Source organism: Rhinolophus sinicus, chromosome 3, assembly GCF_057876585.1.
Source record: "Rhinolophus sinicus isolate RSI-liver-muscle chromosome 3, RSI-T2T, whole genome shotgun sequence".
NCBI lineage: Eukaryota > Metazoa > Chordata > Mammalia > Chiroptera > Rhinolophidae > Rhinolophus > Rhinolophus sinicus.
Window position 1 is genome coordinate 20,563,796 of NC_142503.1, and position 17,967 is coordinate 20,581,762.

General features: G+C 37.4%; 1 protein-coding gene and 1 pseudogene across 2 annotated transcripts in view; both read left to right on the forward strand.

Moving 5' to 3' along the window:
* Positions 1 to 17,967, forward strand: part of CDH6 (cadherin 6) — a 128,729-nt gene that overhangs the window by 70,439 nt on the left and 40,323 nt on the right. The window lies entirely within an intron of this gene.
* LOC109450171 (large ribosomal subunit protein uL1 pseudogene) lies at positions 15,056 to 16,163 on the forward strand (annotated as a pseudogene).

The following is a 17,967-nucleotide window of genomic DNA, read 5'->3' on the forward strand; positions in this document are numbered from 1 at the left end:
GGATGACTATCCACGTTGATTTTTGCACTGCACTTGGTTTTTATCACAAGTGCTGGGGGGAACCCAGCTTCATAAATACATGACATCATCGGAAGGAATATGGCACCACTTACTGTAGAAACAGTGAACTACCCTGAGCTAATGATTCACACGGTATCTGACAGAGCCCAAGGGCTGCCTTATTTCCCTGCAATTTTAAAAATATTTCCTAGTGTCACAGTGCGTTCCCTGCTGCACCCCAAATGCCTCAGTGCATACTCTGGGAACCATCAGATTATAGTTAGATTGCCATGTAAAGTTATACAAAGGCTAATAGAACCTTAAATTATGCTATTAGCCCTATGAAGGAATAGTTACAGCCTATCCTTGAGGCCCTGAAACTGAAAAGACTGGTCTCTACACATAACGGAATCGTTAACCAAGGAAAAATGATGCTGTTGAGCAGAAAGCACTTAAAGTAGAAGAAGGAAGACGTTTTTACGGTATAAGCACCTGTTTACATTGTATTTGTGTTCATTGATTCCAGTTATTTGGGGGTAAGTCAATAGAGGATAGTGACGATGGTGGAGGGAAGAAAACCTGAGAATGGGTGTGGGAGCAAAGGCCGATCAGGTGTCCAAGGAGAAGAAAAGATAGGCTCACATGAGCATCCGAGAAGCAGCAGCAGACAGATGACCACAAAGTAAATAGACAAGATCAGACTTAAAACTTGAACACAAGCAAGGGCGGTCAGACCTTTCTCCTCTTCCTATCTTCATGCTCCTCAGCATTTCACTGTGTCCTGTCACCAGCAGATTAACACAGAAACATGGACTGTGCAGGGCCAGAGAGGGATGCACTTACTATGAACGGAAGTGTGGGAGGGCAATTACAGCTGAAATACTGGCAACCCAAACTCTGATTTATGAGGAAATTTCAACACCTCTACTCACCTAAAATATGGTGGTAGGTAGGGGTAACAGGGTAGGAAGAAGTGGTTCTATATTGGGTAAGAGTTTGTGAGATTACGATACACATATAGATACAGAGATAAGGAATATGATTTTTTTTCTAAAATATATTACCATTTGGGGGCAACTTTTAGCTGAGTTAACAGAAGCAGCATCTGTGACACCTAGGAGTTAGATATGCAGAATCTTGGGCCCCACCTGAGAATCTGCTTTTCAACAAGATCTTCAGATGAACTGTATGTACATTAAAATTTGAGAATCGTTTGAGAATTTGCTTTTAACAATACCTTGTCTGGGCCTCATCTCACCCGAGATTCTAATTTAGTTGGTTTTTAATTAAGTATTTATGATTCCCATGTGTGGCAAGATTTCAGTACCACTGTCCTAGGAGATTATTATTGACAACAATTGTAAGGAAATGTAAGTGATAAAGTGGGCAGCCACAAAATATTATGGAAATATGAAGGAGAGGGCCAGCTGGGCGTGGGTTCAGCAGAGCTTCCTGAAATAGGTGATGACGTTGGAAGAACTTTTAAAGGAAGGGAAGGAGTTAGCTCACACTGCAGAGGGAGAATTACCTGCACTTCCCTATTAATTGGATGCAGAAGCCAAAGGAGAGAAAGCAGGAGGTTCAGAGATTTCAAGACACAAGTCAGGATAGTGAACATGTCACTAATGCCAGCACAGAAAACAGAAAGGGGTGCATATTTTCTTGCCAAGGGTCAAAAGGAAGAGTATATGATTTTATACAATATCCACCCAGGTTATCTTTGGCTTATGTAACATTAATAGAAAAATAAGAAGAAGCATCGTAAATGCTCCTCTTGCCAGCACTTCCTTGATGATGATTGGTATATAGTGTGAGATTAAGTTCAGTATGAAAGAAGAACACAGGTAGGTGTAGGTTAGATTTTGAAGACATGGGCATTTGTTAATATAAAAATGAATATATTTAATATCTCAGAACTATGCACAATTGTAGGCAAAACATTTGCATACTATCATTAAGTAGCCCACAGCAACACTTAATTTTCCTTGTCTCCTTCACTTTATCCTTCACAATGTCCTTTATCATCTCCTTCCACACAATGTACACATAAGACTAATCTCCATTAGAAGCATTCGAGATGCTTCTATTTTTAGTAGCAGACCAGGAGATCTGCTTTTATGAAATTCGATGAACTGTACATTTTCATAGATATTTTCTGCTGCTAGCTTTTTGGAAGCTGGTGATGGTTTTCTTTTGGGGAGCTTTCCCAAAAATTGATATGCTTTGCTTTGGTGGGGGGGGGGTTCTTATTTGAAACTCTAATGTACAGGTCTTCCTCATATGCCTTTGTCTTGAGTCTTTAAAATTAATATCTACACAATTCACCTAAGCCACTCTTCTTAGGATAATTAGACAGTAATGTTTTAATGGCCCATAAAAATAAAAGTTGTCAGCCATATACACCTTTATATGTTCTTATAATAACAGGATCCAAATTCAGTAAACGTGAAGCAATATTTTACACAGTCTGAAAGACCATTTAAAAGATGCTGTCATTAAAATACGGCTTTCTTATATTCCTATTATTTTTCTTTCCAAAAAGAACATAAACTGAAGAGTGGAAACTTCCTGGTGCTAATTTGATGGGTAGTTCAGAGACTCATTTAACCCCATCACTTCAAATAACAGCATCAGATTAAAGCGTCGTCACATCACAGCTAACATTTACTGAGCATTACTTGTGCCAGACACTATGCTAAGTACTTCAGGCGTATTATCTCACTGGACCCTCACAGCAACCTTAATACCCAGATATTTTTCATACCCCTATTTTACAGATGAGTAAACTAAGGCTCAGAGCATTCAGGTATTTGAGCCCAAAGTCTCACACTGTTAGAATTTAGCAGTCGGCCTCTGCATGACCTTATGACCTGCATGACCTGCTCGATTATATCCCCACTCTGTACACCCACTACTTCAAACAGCCATTGAGAGGCACAAATGAAAAATCAGACACAGAACATCCTTTGGTGTTCAATGGCTGCGCTCAACTTGATACCACAAATACCTACTGAGAACCTGCTGTGTAAAAAAACCCTGGAGTGGAGAGAAAAAAAATTTTTTAAAAAAAAGACTACTTTTAAAGAGCTACACAAATATGTTTGCATGAATACATTGCACATTCCTTTTACTTTTTCTTGATTTTTAATTTCCAGAACACATCAGTGATATTCAAAATGATTACATGTGAGTATTTTAAAATTAGATATGCAGTTAGTGGTCTTTTTGATCATCACGATGAAAAAGTGTCTTTTCTTCTCATTTCCCTTGATAACCTCTAAACTTCTGTTCTAATTCAATGACCTGTAATAATCTTTTCTCCCTGAGTCAGGACAAGTGCCTTGGGCACATCTTTCTTCTATATCCTTCACATTTAATGCCTCGCTATTTAACATTTTTTATATTTCGACTGGTTAGTGTATTTAAAAGAACATGCATTCACTCGGTTGTTGAATGTACTTTTAAAAAATGTGTCAAGAACTTCCCAGCTGCCAATACTGGCAGTACTCCCCATTTTCTTTCCACTGTCGGCCAACTGATTTCACTTCCTTGATGACAAAAGCTTCAATTTGCTATTTGATGCTAAGAAAATGTCCCATGTTAACAGCAATTCTCTTTCTGTGTCTTAAACTTCCCTCTATGCACAGTCACTCATGTGGTGAGCAGAACAGTTAGAATATCTGACCTTGGTCGTAAACCCAAAGACAACTTTCCACTGCCTGGGTCACAAGAGTAAAGTATAGAAAGCCAACAAGGACCCAATCCGGAATCCTCCAACTTCCAAGTCATTATGCCTATAGAATCCTATGTCCTTCTCCTTATAATTCAATTTATTCAACAAAATGGAGGGATGAAGGTGAATAAAAAAGTGTGAAGGGTTCAGACCCTTTTTGCTCCCACTGAGTTATTTTACCTTCATGTTCCACAAGTCAAACAGAGCTAGAGGTTGTTGGAAGGTTACAGAAACAATACATGCTCATTCTAACAAATCCCCCCAAATCTGACCAACGGACATTGTTCAGTATTTCTTTACTGATTGCCTTAATTTGTTTGTACTATTATTAAACCATGTAATATTTGATTTGCACCAGAGTTCTTCATTGTTTGTTATATTATGGGTCTGCCATAGTAGATGGAAATATAAATATGCAGAATGCCAACATCTTCATTTATATATCTTTTAAAACCAAAATCCCTAATTATCATTTTGACTGAAATTTATTTCAAAAATCAGATAAAAATCCCTGACATATTGGTACTCAATGGTCAATATTTTAAACCACGATTTTTTTCATTTCCATTGATAGGAATGACATAATAGTATATTATCTTAAATATGAGAAGACAAGTACATATTGTAACCAGAATTATAAATTTAACTTTTAGAGGACCCTACCTCTCTGGTCAAAATTAAAGATATCTTCCTAATCCTCTACCCTCTTTTGCCAAAAATAAAGCGGTTTTTGGTAGGGGTCCTGCTTTTCATAACCGTCATCAAATTTAGAGATTAGGTTTAGATGTTATTGTGTCATTGGAAACTCAAGGAAGCATCTTTTTTGTGTAGATGTAGGCTGCTGGTAACAAGCCCCACGTTCCTATGAGCTTTCATGTTGTCAGTTATTAAGATGACAGTGTAATATAATCCTCCTGGGCATGGTAAGTATAGCAATATTCTTTGTATACCTATCTTTCCATCTGGAATTGAAGAAGATGAAAGTACAGAATTCCCCCAAAGAGACTAAGAAAAAGATTGTTTTTTTCTCATTGACATTATTGATAAATAAGTAAAAGTAACAAGCATCCTCAAAGGTGAATGTGAGGCAGCAAATTTGAAATTATGCGAACTGGACTAAGAAGAAAAGAAGCATGCCAAAGTATTTCACAGGAAAAATATTTATAGTTTCTTCCAGTTTTCCATTCACAGAGAATACATATACACAAGAAAAGAGAGGCATTTTAAAAGATTAAAATGTATACATGTGTGAAATATATGAATAAATATTTTAGGTGAATTGGTGTATTTCAGAAGACCTGAGGGCAGTAAGAAAGGCACAACAAAAAACTTGAAATATCATTCTGGATGTGGGATTTAAAGCTGACTAGAGGAACGGAGATTGGAGTTAAGAAGGCAATTGAAGAAGTTATCTCGGCTATGGCATTTTCGAATAGATTTGGAGAGAAAATGCCTTTCGTTCATTCGACAATTACTCACCAGAGTGTAAAGTTAATAGCATAAGCAGCCTGCCTACGTTTGAGCCCCAGTTACACTGCAACTACCTGGGTAATATTGAGGAAGTTATTTAACCTCTTTGCCCTCTATTTCTTCAACTGTTAAATGAAGGCAGCAATAAAGTCATTGAGGTGAGGATTAAATGAATTAATACACAGAAAGGGCTTAGAACAGAGCCTGGCATATCATACTCACTAGTAAAGAACTAAAGGAAGACCGACCAGTACAGGGCGCAAAGGAGCCCTGCTATCGAGTGCACCTCTGAAGAACGGGAAAGTGAAGAGAAGGAAGAACCAAAGCCGATGATTCCATCAGCTCATGTTTTGTCTCCTTCTGTGAAATCAAGTATTATGGGCCAGAAGATGGTGCCCAAGCAGCTAAGCCATCTGCAAATACGATTAACCAACTGCAACTCAGAAGTAAGTGTATATAAAGATATGAAGTTTTCTTTTTTATCCCAACCAAGCAAAAAATGAAATGCACTCTACATTCACGTTATTTGATGATCTGGATAACTTTTGTAGATCCTCCTGTTCAGGTTATTTATCATTTTATTTTAAAACATCATCACTTTACACCACAATTTGGAGTTTATATTATTTAAAGTGCTGTGAAATGTTGAGTCTGGTTAGGTCTTGTTTATGTATTTACTTATTTATTTATTTTTTAAATTAAAGTTTATTGGGGTGACAATTGTTAGTAAAGTTACATAGATTTCAGGAGTACAATTCTGTAATACATTATCTATAGCTCACATTGTGTGTTCACCACCCAGAGTCAGTTCTTTTTCCATCACCATATATTAGACCCCATTTACCATCTTCTAGAGTGCCCCCCTTACCCATTGGTAACGCCTAAAGGGTACCTCTATGTCCAAGAGCTTTTGTTCATTCATTTGTTTGTCTTGTTCTTTTGTTGTTTTCAGTTTTATATACCACATATCAATGAAATCATATGGTTCTCTACTTTTTCTTATTTTGCTTAGCATAATAATCTCAATATCCATTCATGTTGTCAAAAATGGTACTGTTTCATCTTTTCTTACTGCCAAATAGCATTCCATTGTGTATATATACCACAACTTCTTTATCCATTCATCTATTGAAGGACATTTTGGTAATTTCCATGTCTTGGCCACCATACTTAAAGCTGCAATGAACATTGGAGCACACATGTCTTTATGGATAAATGTTTTCAGATTTTTTTGGGTAGATATCCAGGAGAGGGATTGCTGGGTCATATGGTAATTCTATTCGTAATTTTTTGAGGAACATCCACACCACCTTCCATAGCGGCTGCACCAGTCTGCATTCCCACCAACAGTGTATGAGGGTTCCTTTTTCTCCACAGCCCCTCCAACACTTGTTACTATTTGTCTTGTTGATGATAGCCATTCAAACTGGGGTGAGGTGATCTCTCATTGTGGTTTTTATTTGCATTTCTCTGATGATTAGTGCTGTGGAGCATTTTTACATATGTCTATTTGCCATTTGTATGTCCTCTTTAGAGAACTGTCTCTTTAGGTCCTCTGCCCAGTTTTCAACTGGGTCGTTTGTCTTTTTGTTGTTCAGTTGTATGAGTTCCTTGTATATTTTGGATATTAGCCCCTTATCGGAGGCACTGTTTGCAAAAATCTTCTCCCATTCAGTTGGTTGCCTCTTTATTTTGTCGATGGTTTCTTTTGCTGTGCAGAAGCTTTTAAGTTTGATATAGTCCCATTCATTTATATTAGCTTTTACTTCCCTTGCCTTTGGAGTCAAATTCATAAAATGCTCTTTCAAGCCAAGATCCATAAATTTATTACCTATGTTTTCTTCTATGCAGTTTACTGTTTCAGGTCTTATGCTTAGATCTTTGATCCATTTTTAATTAATTTTGGTACATGGTGACAGATAGCGGTCCAATTTCATTCTTTTGCACGTGGCTTTCCAATTCTGCCAGCACCATTTATTGAAGAGGCTGTCTTTTCTCCATTGCATGTTTTTTGCTTCTTTGTCAAAAATTATCTGTCCATATTTATGTGGATTTATTTCTGGGTTCTCAATTCTATCCCATTGATCTGTCTGTCTGTTTTTCTGCCAATACCATGCTGTTTTGATTATTGTGCCCTGTAGTACAAACTAAAGTCAGGAAGTGTGATACCTCCAGTATTGTTCTTTTTTCTTAGGATTGCTTTGACTATTCGGGATCTTTTGTGGTTCCATACAAATCTGATGATTTTTTGTTCTATTTCTTTAAAAAATGCCATTGGGATTTTGATGGATATTGCATTAAATCTGTATACTGCTTTAGGTAATACGGCCATTTTAACTATGTTGATTTTTCTAATCCATGAGCATGAATGTGTTTCCATTTCTTTGTGTCTTCTTCAATTTCTTTTTTAAATGTCTTATAGTTTTCAGCATATAGGTCTTTCACATCCTTGGTTAAGTTTATTCCTAGGTATTTTGTTCTTTTTGCTGCGATGCAAAAAGAATTGTTTTTTTTGGTGTGTGTTTTTTTCCGGAGATTTCATTGTTAGTATATAGGAATGCAATGGACTTTTTACGTTGATTTTGTAGCCGGCAACTTTACTGTATTCATTTATTGTTTCTAATAGCTTTTTGGTTCAGTCTTTAGGGTTTTCTATATATAGCATCATGTCATCTGCAAAGAGTGACAATTTAACTTCTTCATTCCCATTTCTCTTGCCTGAATGCTCTGGCAAGGATTTCCAACACTATTGAAAAGCGGAGGTGCTAGGGGACAGCCCTGTCACATTCCTGAACGTAGAGCAAAGGGCTTCAGTTTTTCACCGTTAATTATGATATTAGCTGAGGGTTTGTCATGTATGGCCTTTATTATGTTAAGGTATTTTCCTTCTATACCTATTTTATAAAGTTTTAATCATAAATGGATGTTGTGTTTTGTCAAACACTTTTTCTGCATCAACTGATATAATCATATGATTTTTCTCCTTTTTTTTTTTTTGTTTATGTGATGTATCACATTAATGGATTTGCATACATTGAATCATCCTTGTGCCCCTGGGATGAACCCCACTTGGTCATGATGAATAATCTTTTTAATACATTGTTGCATTTGATTTGCTAGAATTTTGTTTAGGATTTGTCATCTGTATTCATCAGATATTGGTCTGCAGTTTTCTTTTTTGTGTGTCATTCTTACCAGATTTTGTTATGAGGGTAATTTTGGCCTCATAAAATGAGTTAGGGAGCAATGTCTCTTCTTCAGTTTTTCCAAAGAGTTTGAGTAGGACAAGTATTAGATCCTCTTTGAAGATTTGGTAGAATTCACTAGTGAAGCCATCTAGTACCAGACTTGCTTTGGAGAAGGTTTCGAATGACTGATTCAATTTCCTTATTGGTGATCGATCTACTTAGATTTTCCAACTCTTCATGATTCAGCCTAGGAAGGCTATGTGTTTCTAAGAACTTGTCCATTTCTTCTAAGTTATTGAATTTGGTGGCATATAGCTATTCTTGGATGATCCTTTGTATTTCTGTGGCATCTGTGATAACTTCCCCTCTTTCATTTCTGATTTTGTTTATTAGTGTCTTTTCTCTTTTTATCTTAGTGAGTCTAGCCAAGGGTTTGTCAAATTTATTGATTTTTTCAAAGAACCAGCTATTTGTCACATTAATTTTTTCTATTATCTTTTAGTTCTCTATTTCATTTGGTTCTGCTCTGATTTTTATTATTTCCTTTCTTCTGCTGACCTTGGTTTTCATTTATTCTCTTTTTTTGAGTTCTTTAAGGTGTAACGTGAGGTTATTTATCTGGGATTTTTCTTCTTTCTTGAGATAGGCCTGTAATTATATAAATTTCCCTCTTAAAACTGCTTTCACTGCATCCTAAAACTTTTGGTAGAATACATTTTCATTCTCATTTGTTTCTGTGCATCTTTTGATGTCTCCTCTTGTTTCTTCTTTAACCCAGTCATTCTTTAAAAGTATGTTGTTTTATCTCCACATATTTGTGATTTCTCCTGCTTTCTTTTTGCAATTGTTATCCAATTTCAAAGCCTTGTGATCAGAGAATATGCTTGGTATGATTTCAATCTTCTTAAATTTGCTGAGGCTAGCTTTATGTCCCAATATATGGTCTATCCTTGAGAACGTTCCACGTACACTAGAAAAAAATGTATGTCTGATGTTCTAGGATGAAGTGCTCTATAAGCGTCAATTATGTCCATTTCATCTGTGTCATTGAGGGCTGCTATTTCTTTAGTAAATTTCTGTTTGGATGATCTATCCATAATTGTCAATGATGTATTTAGGTGCCCTGTTATAACTATGTTTCGGTCAGTTTCTCCCTTTAGTTCTGTTAGTAGTTGCTTCATATATTTCAGAGCTCCCTGATTGGGGGCATAAATATTGATGACTGTTATGTCTTCTTGTTGTATAGTCCCCTTTATCATTATGAAATGTCCATCTTTGTCTCATTACCTGTTTTATCCTGAAGTCTGTTTCATCTGGTATCAGTATGCCTACACCTGATTTTCTCTGGATACTATTTGCTTGGAGTGTCAATTTCTACTCTTTGACTTTGAGTCTTTGTTTGTCCTTGTAGCTGAGATGTGTCTCTTGGAGGCAGCATATGGTTGGGTTTCGTTTTTTGATCCATTCTGCTATTCTGTGCCTTTTTATTGGTGAGTTCAGTCCATTTACATTTAGAGTGATTATTGATACTTAAGAATTTCCTATCATTCTATCTTTGGTTTTCTGGTAAGACTGTGTCTCCATTGTTTCTTTGCCTTTTGTTGTTGTCTATTATTTCTCTGTGGTGGTATTCTATGATGTTTCCCTCTGTTTCTTCTTTTATTATGTTATATATTTCAGTTCTGGATTTTTTTTGAGTGGTTACGATTAAGTTTATATAAAAGAAAGTGTGATATTTAGAGTATTCCATTTTCTTCAGCATGCTTACTTTTTCCATTTTCATATTCCTGTTCAGGCCTTTATTCTCCCACCTTTTATGTTTTGGTTGTCACAAATTATCCCTATTTATGCTAGTCAAATAGCCTCCTTCAGTATTTCTTGTAGTGCAGGTCGTGTGTCAGAAAATTCCCTGAGCTTCTGTATGTCTGGAAAGGTCTTTATTCCTCCTTTGCATCTAAAGGATATCTTTGCTGTATATATTATTCTTGGTTCATAATTTCTCTCTTTCAATAGTTTGAATATTTGATTCCACTCCCCCCTGGCTTGTAGAGTTTCTGCTGAAAAATCTGATGATAATCTAATGGGCTTTCCTTTGTAGGTTACCATCTTCTTTTCCCTGGTGCCTTGAGGATTCTTTCTTTGTCGTTAATATTTTACAGCTTCAATGCAATGTGCCTTGGAGGAGGCCTATTGGGTAATCAGGTGTTCTATTTGCTTCTTGGAGTCGAGAATCCAGTTCTTTCCACAAGTTTAGGAAGTTCTTGTCAACTAATTGTTTGAATATACTCTCTGTTCCCTTCTCCCTTTCTTCTCCTCTGGTATGCCCATTATTCTTATATTGCTCTTTCTGATGGAGTAAGAAAGTTCTTGCAGAGTTCTTTCATATTTTTTAAGTCTCAAGTCTCTTTCTTCTTCCATCCGTGTCATTTCCAGATTTCTATCTTCAATGTCACTGATTCTTTCCTCCATCTGGTCAACTCTACTACCTAAACTGGCTATTTCATTCTTCATTTCTTTTATTAAATTCTTAATCTCCAGAAATTCTTTTTGGTTCTTTTTTAAAATTTCAATCTCTTTGGTAAAATGTTCATTTTGTTCTTTAATTGTGTTTCTGAGTTCATTAAACTGCCTCTCTGTTTTCTTGCATCTCATTGAGGTTTTTAAGAACTAAAATCTTGAATTCTCTGTCATTTAAGTCACATATTTCCATGTCTTTAAGTCCATTTTATGGAGACTTTCCATTTTCTTCCTGAGCTGTCTTGCTACCTTGGTTATTCATGGCAATTAATGATTTATTATTTCTCTTCCTAGACATCTACAGGAGTGGGTTCTGCAACAGGTTGATAGAAAGAGGTCTTTCTTTTGTCTTCCCATAGGTGTTGGTAGACTGTTTTATTTTCTTTCCGACTGCAGCCTTTTATTCTCTCTCACACTGTAGTGTTATATTTTCTCTGCACTATTCCGGCTTCTCACACAATGGGGGCAGGGAGGAGTGGGCTTCTCCTCTGTGAACAGTTCGCCTGGGTCTTGGGCACCACCTCCATGGGAGGATGTGGAGAGCTTCTGAAGTTCCAAAGCTCTTCCTGCACCAGATTCAGAGCCCATGTGATTCAGCAGCTCTATTTACTCCTGCAGGGATCTCTCCTGATAGGTGGGTACAGGGGCAGGGTGGGTTGTGAGAGGTGGCCCAGAGCAATGGCGGCCACCACCACCACAGCCAGTCCTGCTTCCACAGCACCCTCCCCTTTGCTGGAACTAGTTGGGCTGCGAGTCCATGTCTGTGGATCACAGTTCTCAGAACTGCAAATATTCTGTTCTTTTGATCTGACACTGCTACTGTTCTGCTTCTAGCACTGGGCAGGCGGGGGCGAGGTGAACTCTGGGAGGGTAAGGAGGGGGCAGCTAGTCTCAGTACCTAAGGCTTCTGTTCTCTACTTGGCAGTGAGGGCTTAAACCACCGTTTTCAGCCTTTTTCCCTCAGTCTTTGCTCCGAGGTCTCTGCCATGAGCATTGGGTTCAGCCGTGTTATATGCTGTCCCCTCAGCCCTGTGGGCCATAAGCGGAGCCCTAGCAGTCCAAGTTCTTCCTTCTCCTGAAGCTGTGGCAGCTCCGGAATGCAGCGAGCTCGGCGCACCAAGCTAAGCCAGCATCCTGCCCCCGCGCATCCCTTCCTTTCTCTCTACACTTCTCCCTTCCCGCCTCCCCTGCTTGTGCAATTTGCCCAACTTTAGATGATTTCAGTAGTGCACATCTTAGTCTTGCCTGTCTGCTGCACAGGGGGTCCTTTGTGGAGTTATAGTTGTTCAATTTGTTGCAAATTCCAGGGGAGATTTCAAGAGGCCCACCTCATGCCGCCATTTTTATTGGCAATTCTATTCATTTTTTCATTAAATGTTTAATGCGTCCAACAATTCCAAAAAAGACTATTGTACTTCAGGTACACTAATATTTTAAGTTGATATTATCATAGTTAATTTGGAATAATATTATAATCTCCTTAGATTATTGAACCAAAGTTTTATGGTGGGAAAATTACTCTTGATTCAATTGTTTAATTACCATGATTGCTTTAATTTTTTAGAGAAAATTAATGAATTTCTTGTTTAAGGTTGAACTTTGACCTTCAATATATTAAGTAGTGTTTTATATTGGGTCCCAGAGCTGCTCTTTCAATTAGTACTTTAGACATTGAATTTAAATCTTCGAATATTTACATCTTTGTAAACCCTAGACTACACATCTTACTCATCTTTGTATCCTTAAAGGTGCCTACCACAGATTTTTGTACATAGGAATTAAGTAATTCCAAATTATAAATTACTTGAATTAAGTAGCAGTGACTACAAAAGATAAAAATATGCTGTGTTATCTAAAAAAGTGCCTCCCAATATATTGATGCAGATGGTTTCACATGGATATCATTAATAGTGCCTTATGTCATTGGATTGACAACTGAAAATCTAAGTCTTTAATGTTCAACAAACAACAAGTGTTGGAGAGGATGTGGAGCAAAGGGAACCCTCGTGCACTAATGGTAGGATTGCAAATTGGTGCAGCCACTATGGAAAATAGTATGAAGGTTCCTCAAAAAATTAAAAATAGAACTACCTTATGACCCAGCAATTACATTCCTGGGTATTTATCCAAAGAAATACAAAACACTAATTCAAAAAAATATATGTACCCCTATGTTTATTGAGAATAGCCAAGACATGGAAACAACCAAAATGCCCAGCAATAGACGATTAGATAAAGAAATTGTGATACATTTATTCAATAGAGTATGACTCTGCTATAAAAAAGAATGAAATCTTATCATTTGCAACAACATGGATGGACCTACAGAATATTACTCTAAGTGAAATAAGTCGGACTGAGAAAGATAAATACCATATAATCTCACTTATATGTAAATCTAAAGAACAAAGTAAACAAGAAAACAAAACAGACTCAGAAATACAGAGAAAAAAATGATTGCTAGATGGGAGGGGGTTGGGGTTGGGGGAGAATATGAAGGGATTAGAAAGTACAACTTGGTAGTCACAAAATAGTCACACAGATGTGAAATATAGTATGGGGAATATAATAGATAATGTTGTAAAGAGTGTGTAGGGGTTCAGATGGGTACTGGACTTATCAGAGAGATCACTTCATAGATTGTGTAGATGCCTAACCACTGCGCTGTACACCTGAAGCTGAAGTAGATTAGTATTGAATGTTGATAATTACATATATGTGTGTATGTATATGTGTATATATATATGTGTGTGTGTATAAATAAATAAATAAAATAGTCACGAGATGTAAAGTATAGCATAGGGAATATAGTCAATGGTATTGTAACAGCTTTATACGATATCAGAGGGGTAATAGACTTGGGGGGCAGTTATAGACTTGGTGAGGTGTGTAAATGTTTAATCATTATGTTGTTTTGTAAACCCAAAACTAATATAAAAAAAATAAAAAAATAAAAAAAAGTTTTAAAAGATACAGACCAAATATTAAATAAATAAATAAAAATAAAGTCCTTAATGTTCAAAGATATATTCGATATATAAAACAAATTTATTATGAAAGTCTTTCCCTGGAAACTACCTCTGAAAATATCACATGAAAATGACACAAATATTTATGATATAATAGGAGGAAACTCAAGCTTTCTTAGTGCAGATCAGAGAAATTAAAAAGAACACAGTTGTATGTGCATGAACTAACAAGAAAGGTAAAAAGAAAATATATGGGAAATAAAATCATAATTGGTATCTTTAAGACTTTTAAAAACGAAATTCAGACATTATTTAGGGTCTCATTAGAAGGAAGATTGAAACAAAATGAGAGAAAGCCAGAGTTAACAAATACAAACAAATTTCTTTTTTTAATTCCTAAGAAGCTACATTGTGCAGACAATTCAAGTGCTCAGAAATCATTTAAGACCTGAGAATACTGATTGCAATGATTTGCAAAACATCAACTATAGAGAAAAATGTGATAATACCAGGAGAGAAATATTTTATATAATGACTAATTGTTTTTTTTTACCAACCATATATTCTTCTAATCAACATAGTTTTAGTTCTCACAGGAAAAATGATCATTTCTGGAGATTAGTCTCATCTTACTTCTTTCTACTATTTATATTGTGAGTACAATTCAGAAGAGAAACATGAAAGAGGAGACGTAAAGAAAATTTTGCTTTAAAATACAGTTATGCAAAACTTTAGCACGCTTTATTGTTTTCTTTTCATAAATTGGGAAGCATAAGAATCTCGCTCATTTTCTTACTTAATCTGTAGCCTTGGGCTTCTTTTTTTTTCCCCAATGAGGGCAAATACCCTCCAGTAAGTGAACTTCCCCTTTAGACATCAAGTAAAGCAATTTTCATTTTGCATCTTCTCCAAGGTTGAGTTTATCTCCAAATAAAAGTTTTTAAAAATTAAAAACAAATTATGTGAGGCAGAATGGATTATAAGAAATTACTTTCTTATCCTATTTGTATCTTGGGTGTTCTATCCATCCTCCCAAATATGCTTTTTATGCAAGAAAAATAAAAGGGGAGCGCTATTTACCTTATGTTAAAGCTATAATATTGGTGATTACCGATCCACTTGCTTCTTAAAGCGAAATATAGTTTAAAAATCAAAGCAAGAAAATGAGGTGACTGCTCTTTTCCGGCCTTTGTGGTGGGAGGCACCACGCAGCACCTCCAGTGACAACCTCCAGGAGGCGGTGTAGGCGCTCCTCAGCAGAACCCCCGCAGCAAGCGCAGGAAGTTATTGGAGACCTGCAGCTTAGCTTGAGGCAGTTCAAACGCTTCTCAGGCACCGTCAGGCTTAAATCCACTCCCTGCCCCAAGTTCTCCGTCTGTGTTCTGGGACCAGCAGCCCTGTGACAAAGCCAGGGCTGTGCTTATCCCCCATGTGGAGATCGAAGTGCTGAAGAAACTCCACAAGAATAAGAAACTGGTCAAGAAGCTGGCCAAGAAGGATGCTACCTTTTCAGCTTCAGCATCTCTGATCCAGCAGATCCCACGAATCCTGGGCCCAAGCCTGAACAAGGCTGGCACATTCCCTTCCTTGCTGACCCACAGTGAGAACATGGTGGCCAAAGTCAATGAAGTGAAATCTACGGTCAAGTTCCAGATGAAAAAGGTGCCGTGTCTGGCAGTGGCCTTTGGCCACTGAAGATGGCAGGTGATGAGCTTGTGTACAATATCCACTTAGCTGTCAATTTTCTGCTGTCATTGCTCAAAGAGAACTGGCAGAATGTCCCGGCTTTATACATCCATAGCACCACGGGCAAACCCCAGCGCCTTCCTTGGGCACAGCTTAATAAGAGCCATGCTGCTACCATTGAAAAAGGGAGAAAAAAAATGAGGTGACTTGGGCAAATTTGAGTAGCAGTACTTTATTCAGTTTTATCTCCTTTCCAACAGTTGGGTATCACTTACTTGAGCTTTAAAATGATTACGCGGCCGTCGGAATCTTTACTGTGAAGCAAACCATTAAGTAACTTCTAAGGAAGGAGAGGGTGCCAGTGGGGGCAGAGGGTTGGGGGTAGGGGACAGAACAAAAAAACACAACACAAGAGAAATCATCCCTTGGCAGATGACGACGCATCACAGATCGTTCTTTTCTTTAGCAGAGTTTCATTGCAGAAAATTTGTAAAGCGATAAGGAGCACTGAAAACATTTTCTCACATTTTGTCAGGCGCTACAGTGGATGAAGTGCTCTCACATGTACAAGCGTTCCTCCAGGGATTCGCACAAGTCCTCCTCCGCTGTGAGCAGGAGTCAATCCTTTTGGATGTGAGGAAACAGAGTCCCAGAGGGGTTAAGAGACCACAGTGCCATTGGCAGCAGAGTGCTAAATCTGGGGCTGGAGTCCAGCATTTCTGATGTGGTTAAGTCTAACACTCTTCCATTACACATTATTAAGACATTGAAGTAGCAGAGGGCAGTCAGACACGGTGGGCAAACAAAACGGCAACATAACTGCTTAGGAGTTGCAGTGCTCAAGTTCAGGCACTAACATCACCAGGAAGACACTTCACCCAGCGTGGCCCTTCAGACAGTACACATTTCTCTTCTCTGATTGTTTCACAATTAGTTCCCTTAAAGCAAAAAAGAAGGAGCTTTTCAAATCATTTAAGAATTTATAAGCTGCTTCCCAAGGAAGAAAAACTAATAAATGAGCTCATAATCTTCTCGCCTAGAATTGCTCACCATTATTTCCTTGACTGTGTGAGTAGATTATAGAATTCAATTTAATCATCATTCACGGAGCACATACAAGGTGCTTGAGAGTTAGGAACATGAATAAGAACTAGTCCCTCCCTCAAGCAAACTATGTTTTATAAAGCTATGGCTTTCACTTTTTAGGTCCTAAGTAAGAGTCAATATAGGATCATTATAACCAATATGTTTTTTCACCTTTGAAGAAAAACACATTTGGGAAAAGTCCATTAGCTAGTGAGGAGCATAGTGTTTTTAATTTCTGCCACCTGAAACATCATGTCTCAAACGTCTGCAATTATCTATTAATAGTTTCTTCCACAGTATAGTTGTACTGTCAGAGATAGAGGGAGAGAGGGTCAGGGTGTGTGTGTGTGTCCTTAGATTTGGCAATTGCTGAAGAGATTACACTGTAAAGCAAAAAAAAGTAGGATTGTAACTGTTGAGTTACAATGTCTTACTAAATCAATTTTTGACTGGGTATCTGGCTCTCAACTTGATTTACCATTGGCTTTTTGAAAATGAAAATGTTAGACTAAGCAGGAGCTGAGACTAATGTCTCCGTCTGCCAAAGACCTTGGACTTCCAGAGCCAAGCAAAAGGCAATAAACAAAGCCTTTTTGGGGAAATAACTTCATGCAGTGAATAAACCAAAAGGCATTTGTTTAATTGATAAATCCCAAATGAACAATAACATCTATTACAGTTTGTATCATTTGTGCCAATAGAATTTACAAATAACTTAGCCTGAGGTCTAATATAATAAATACAATAAATCCAGAAATGTTTATAATCTACATAGGAAGTATTGTTTGGCACAACATCTCATGTGAACATAGATTTTGGAGTCAGGCAGATCTTGGTATCCTTCCTGGCTCTGCCCTTAATTGGGGTAAGTTATTTAACCTCCCCGACCTCAGTTTCTCTGAAAACATGGAAAAAGTAAAGCCTGTCTCCTGGAGTCGTTGTAAGACTTAGTTGATATAATACACGAAGCACTCTTGCAGTACCTGACACACAGTGAGTGCTCACCAAAGGTTAGTTTTCTTCCCTCTTGACTGGGATTCTTAAAGAACCACATATAGTTTCAATTCACCTTGAATTCCAAAGACAAGAAACTACTGCCTCCATTTCCTACTGCTGCTGTAGCAAGTTACCACAAACTTAGTGGCTCAAAACAGTACAAATTTATGATCTGACAGGTCTGGAAGTCCAAAGCCTGGAATGAGTTTCACTGGGATAAAATGAAGGTGTCTGCAAGGGGTCCTTCTGGAGGCTCTAGGGAGGGTGTTTTCCTTGCCTTTTCAAGCTTCTAGAAGGCTGCCTGTATTCCTTGGTGCAAGAT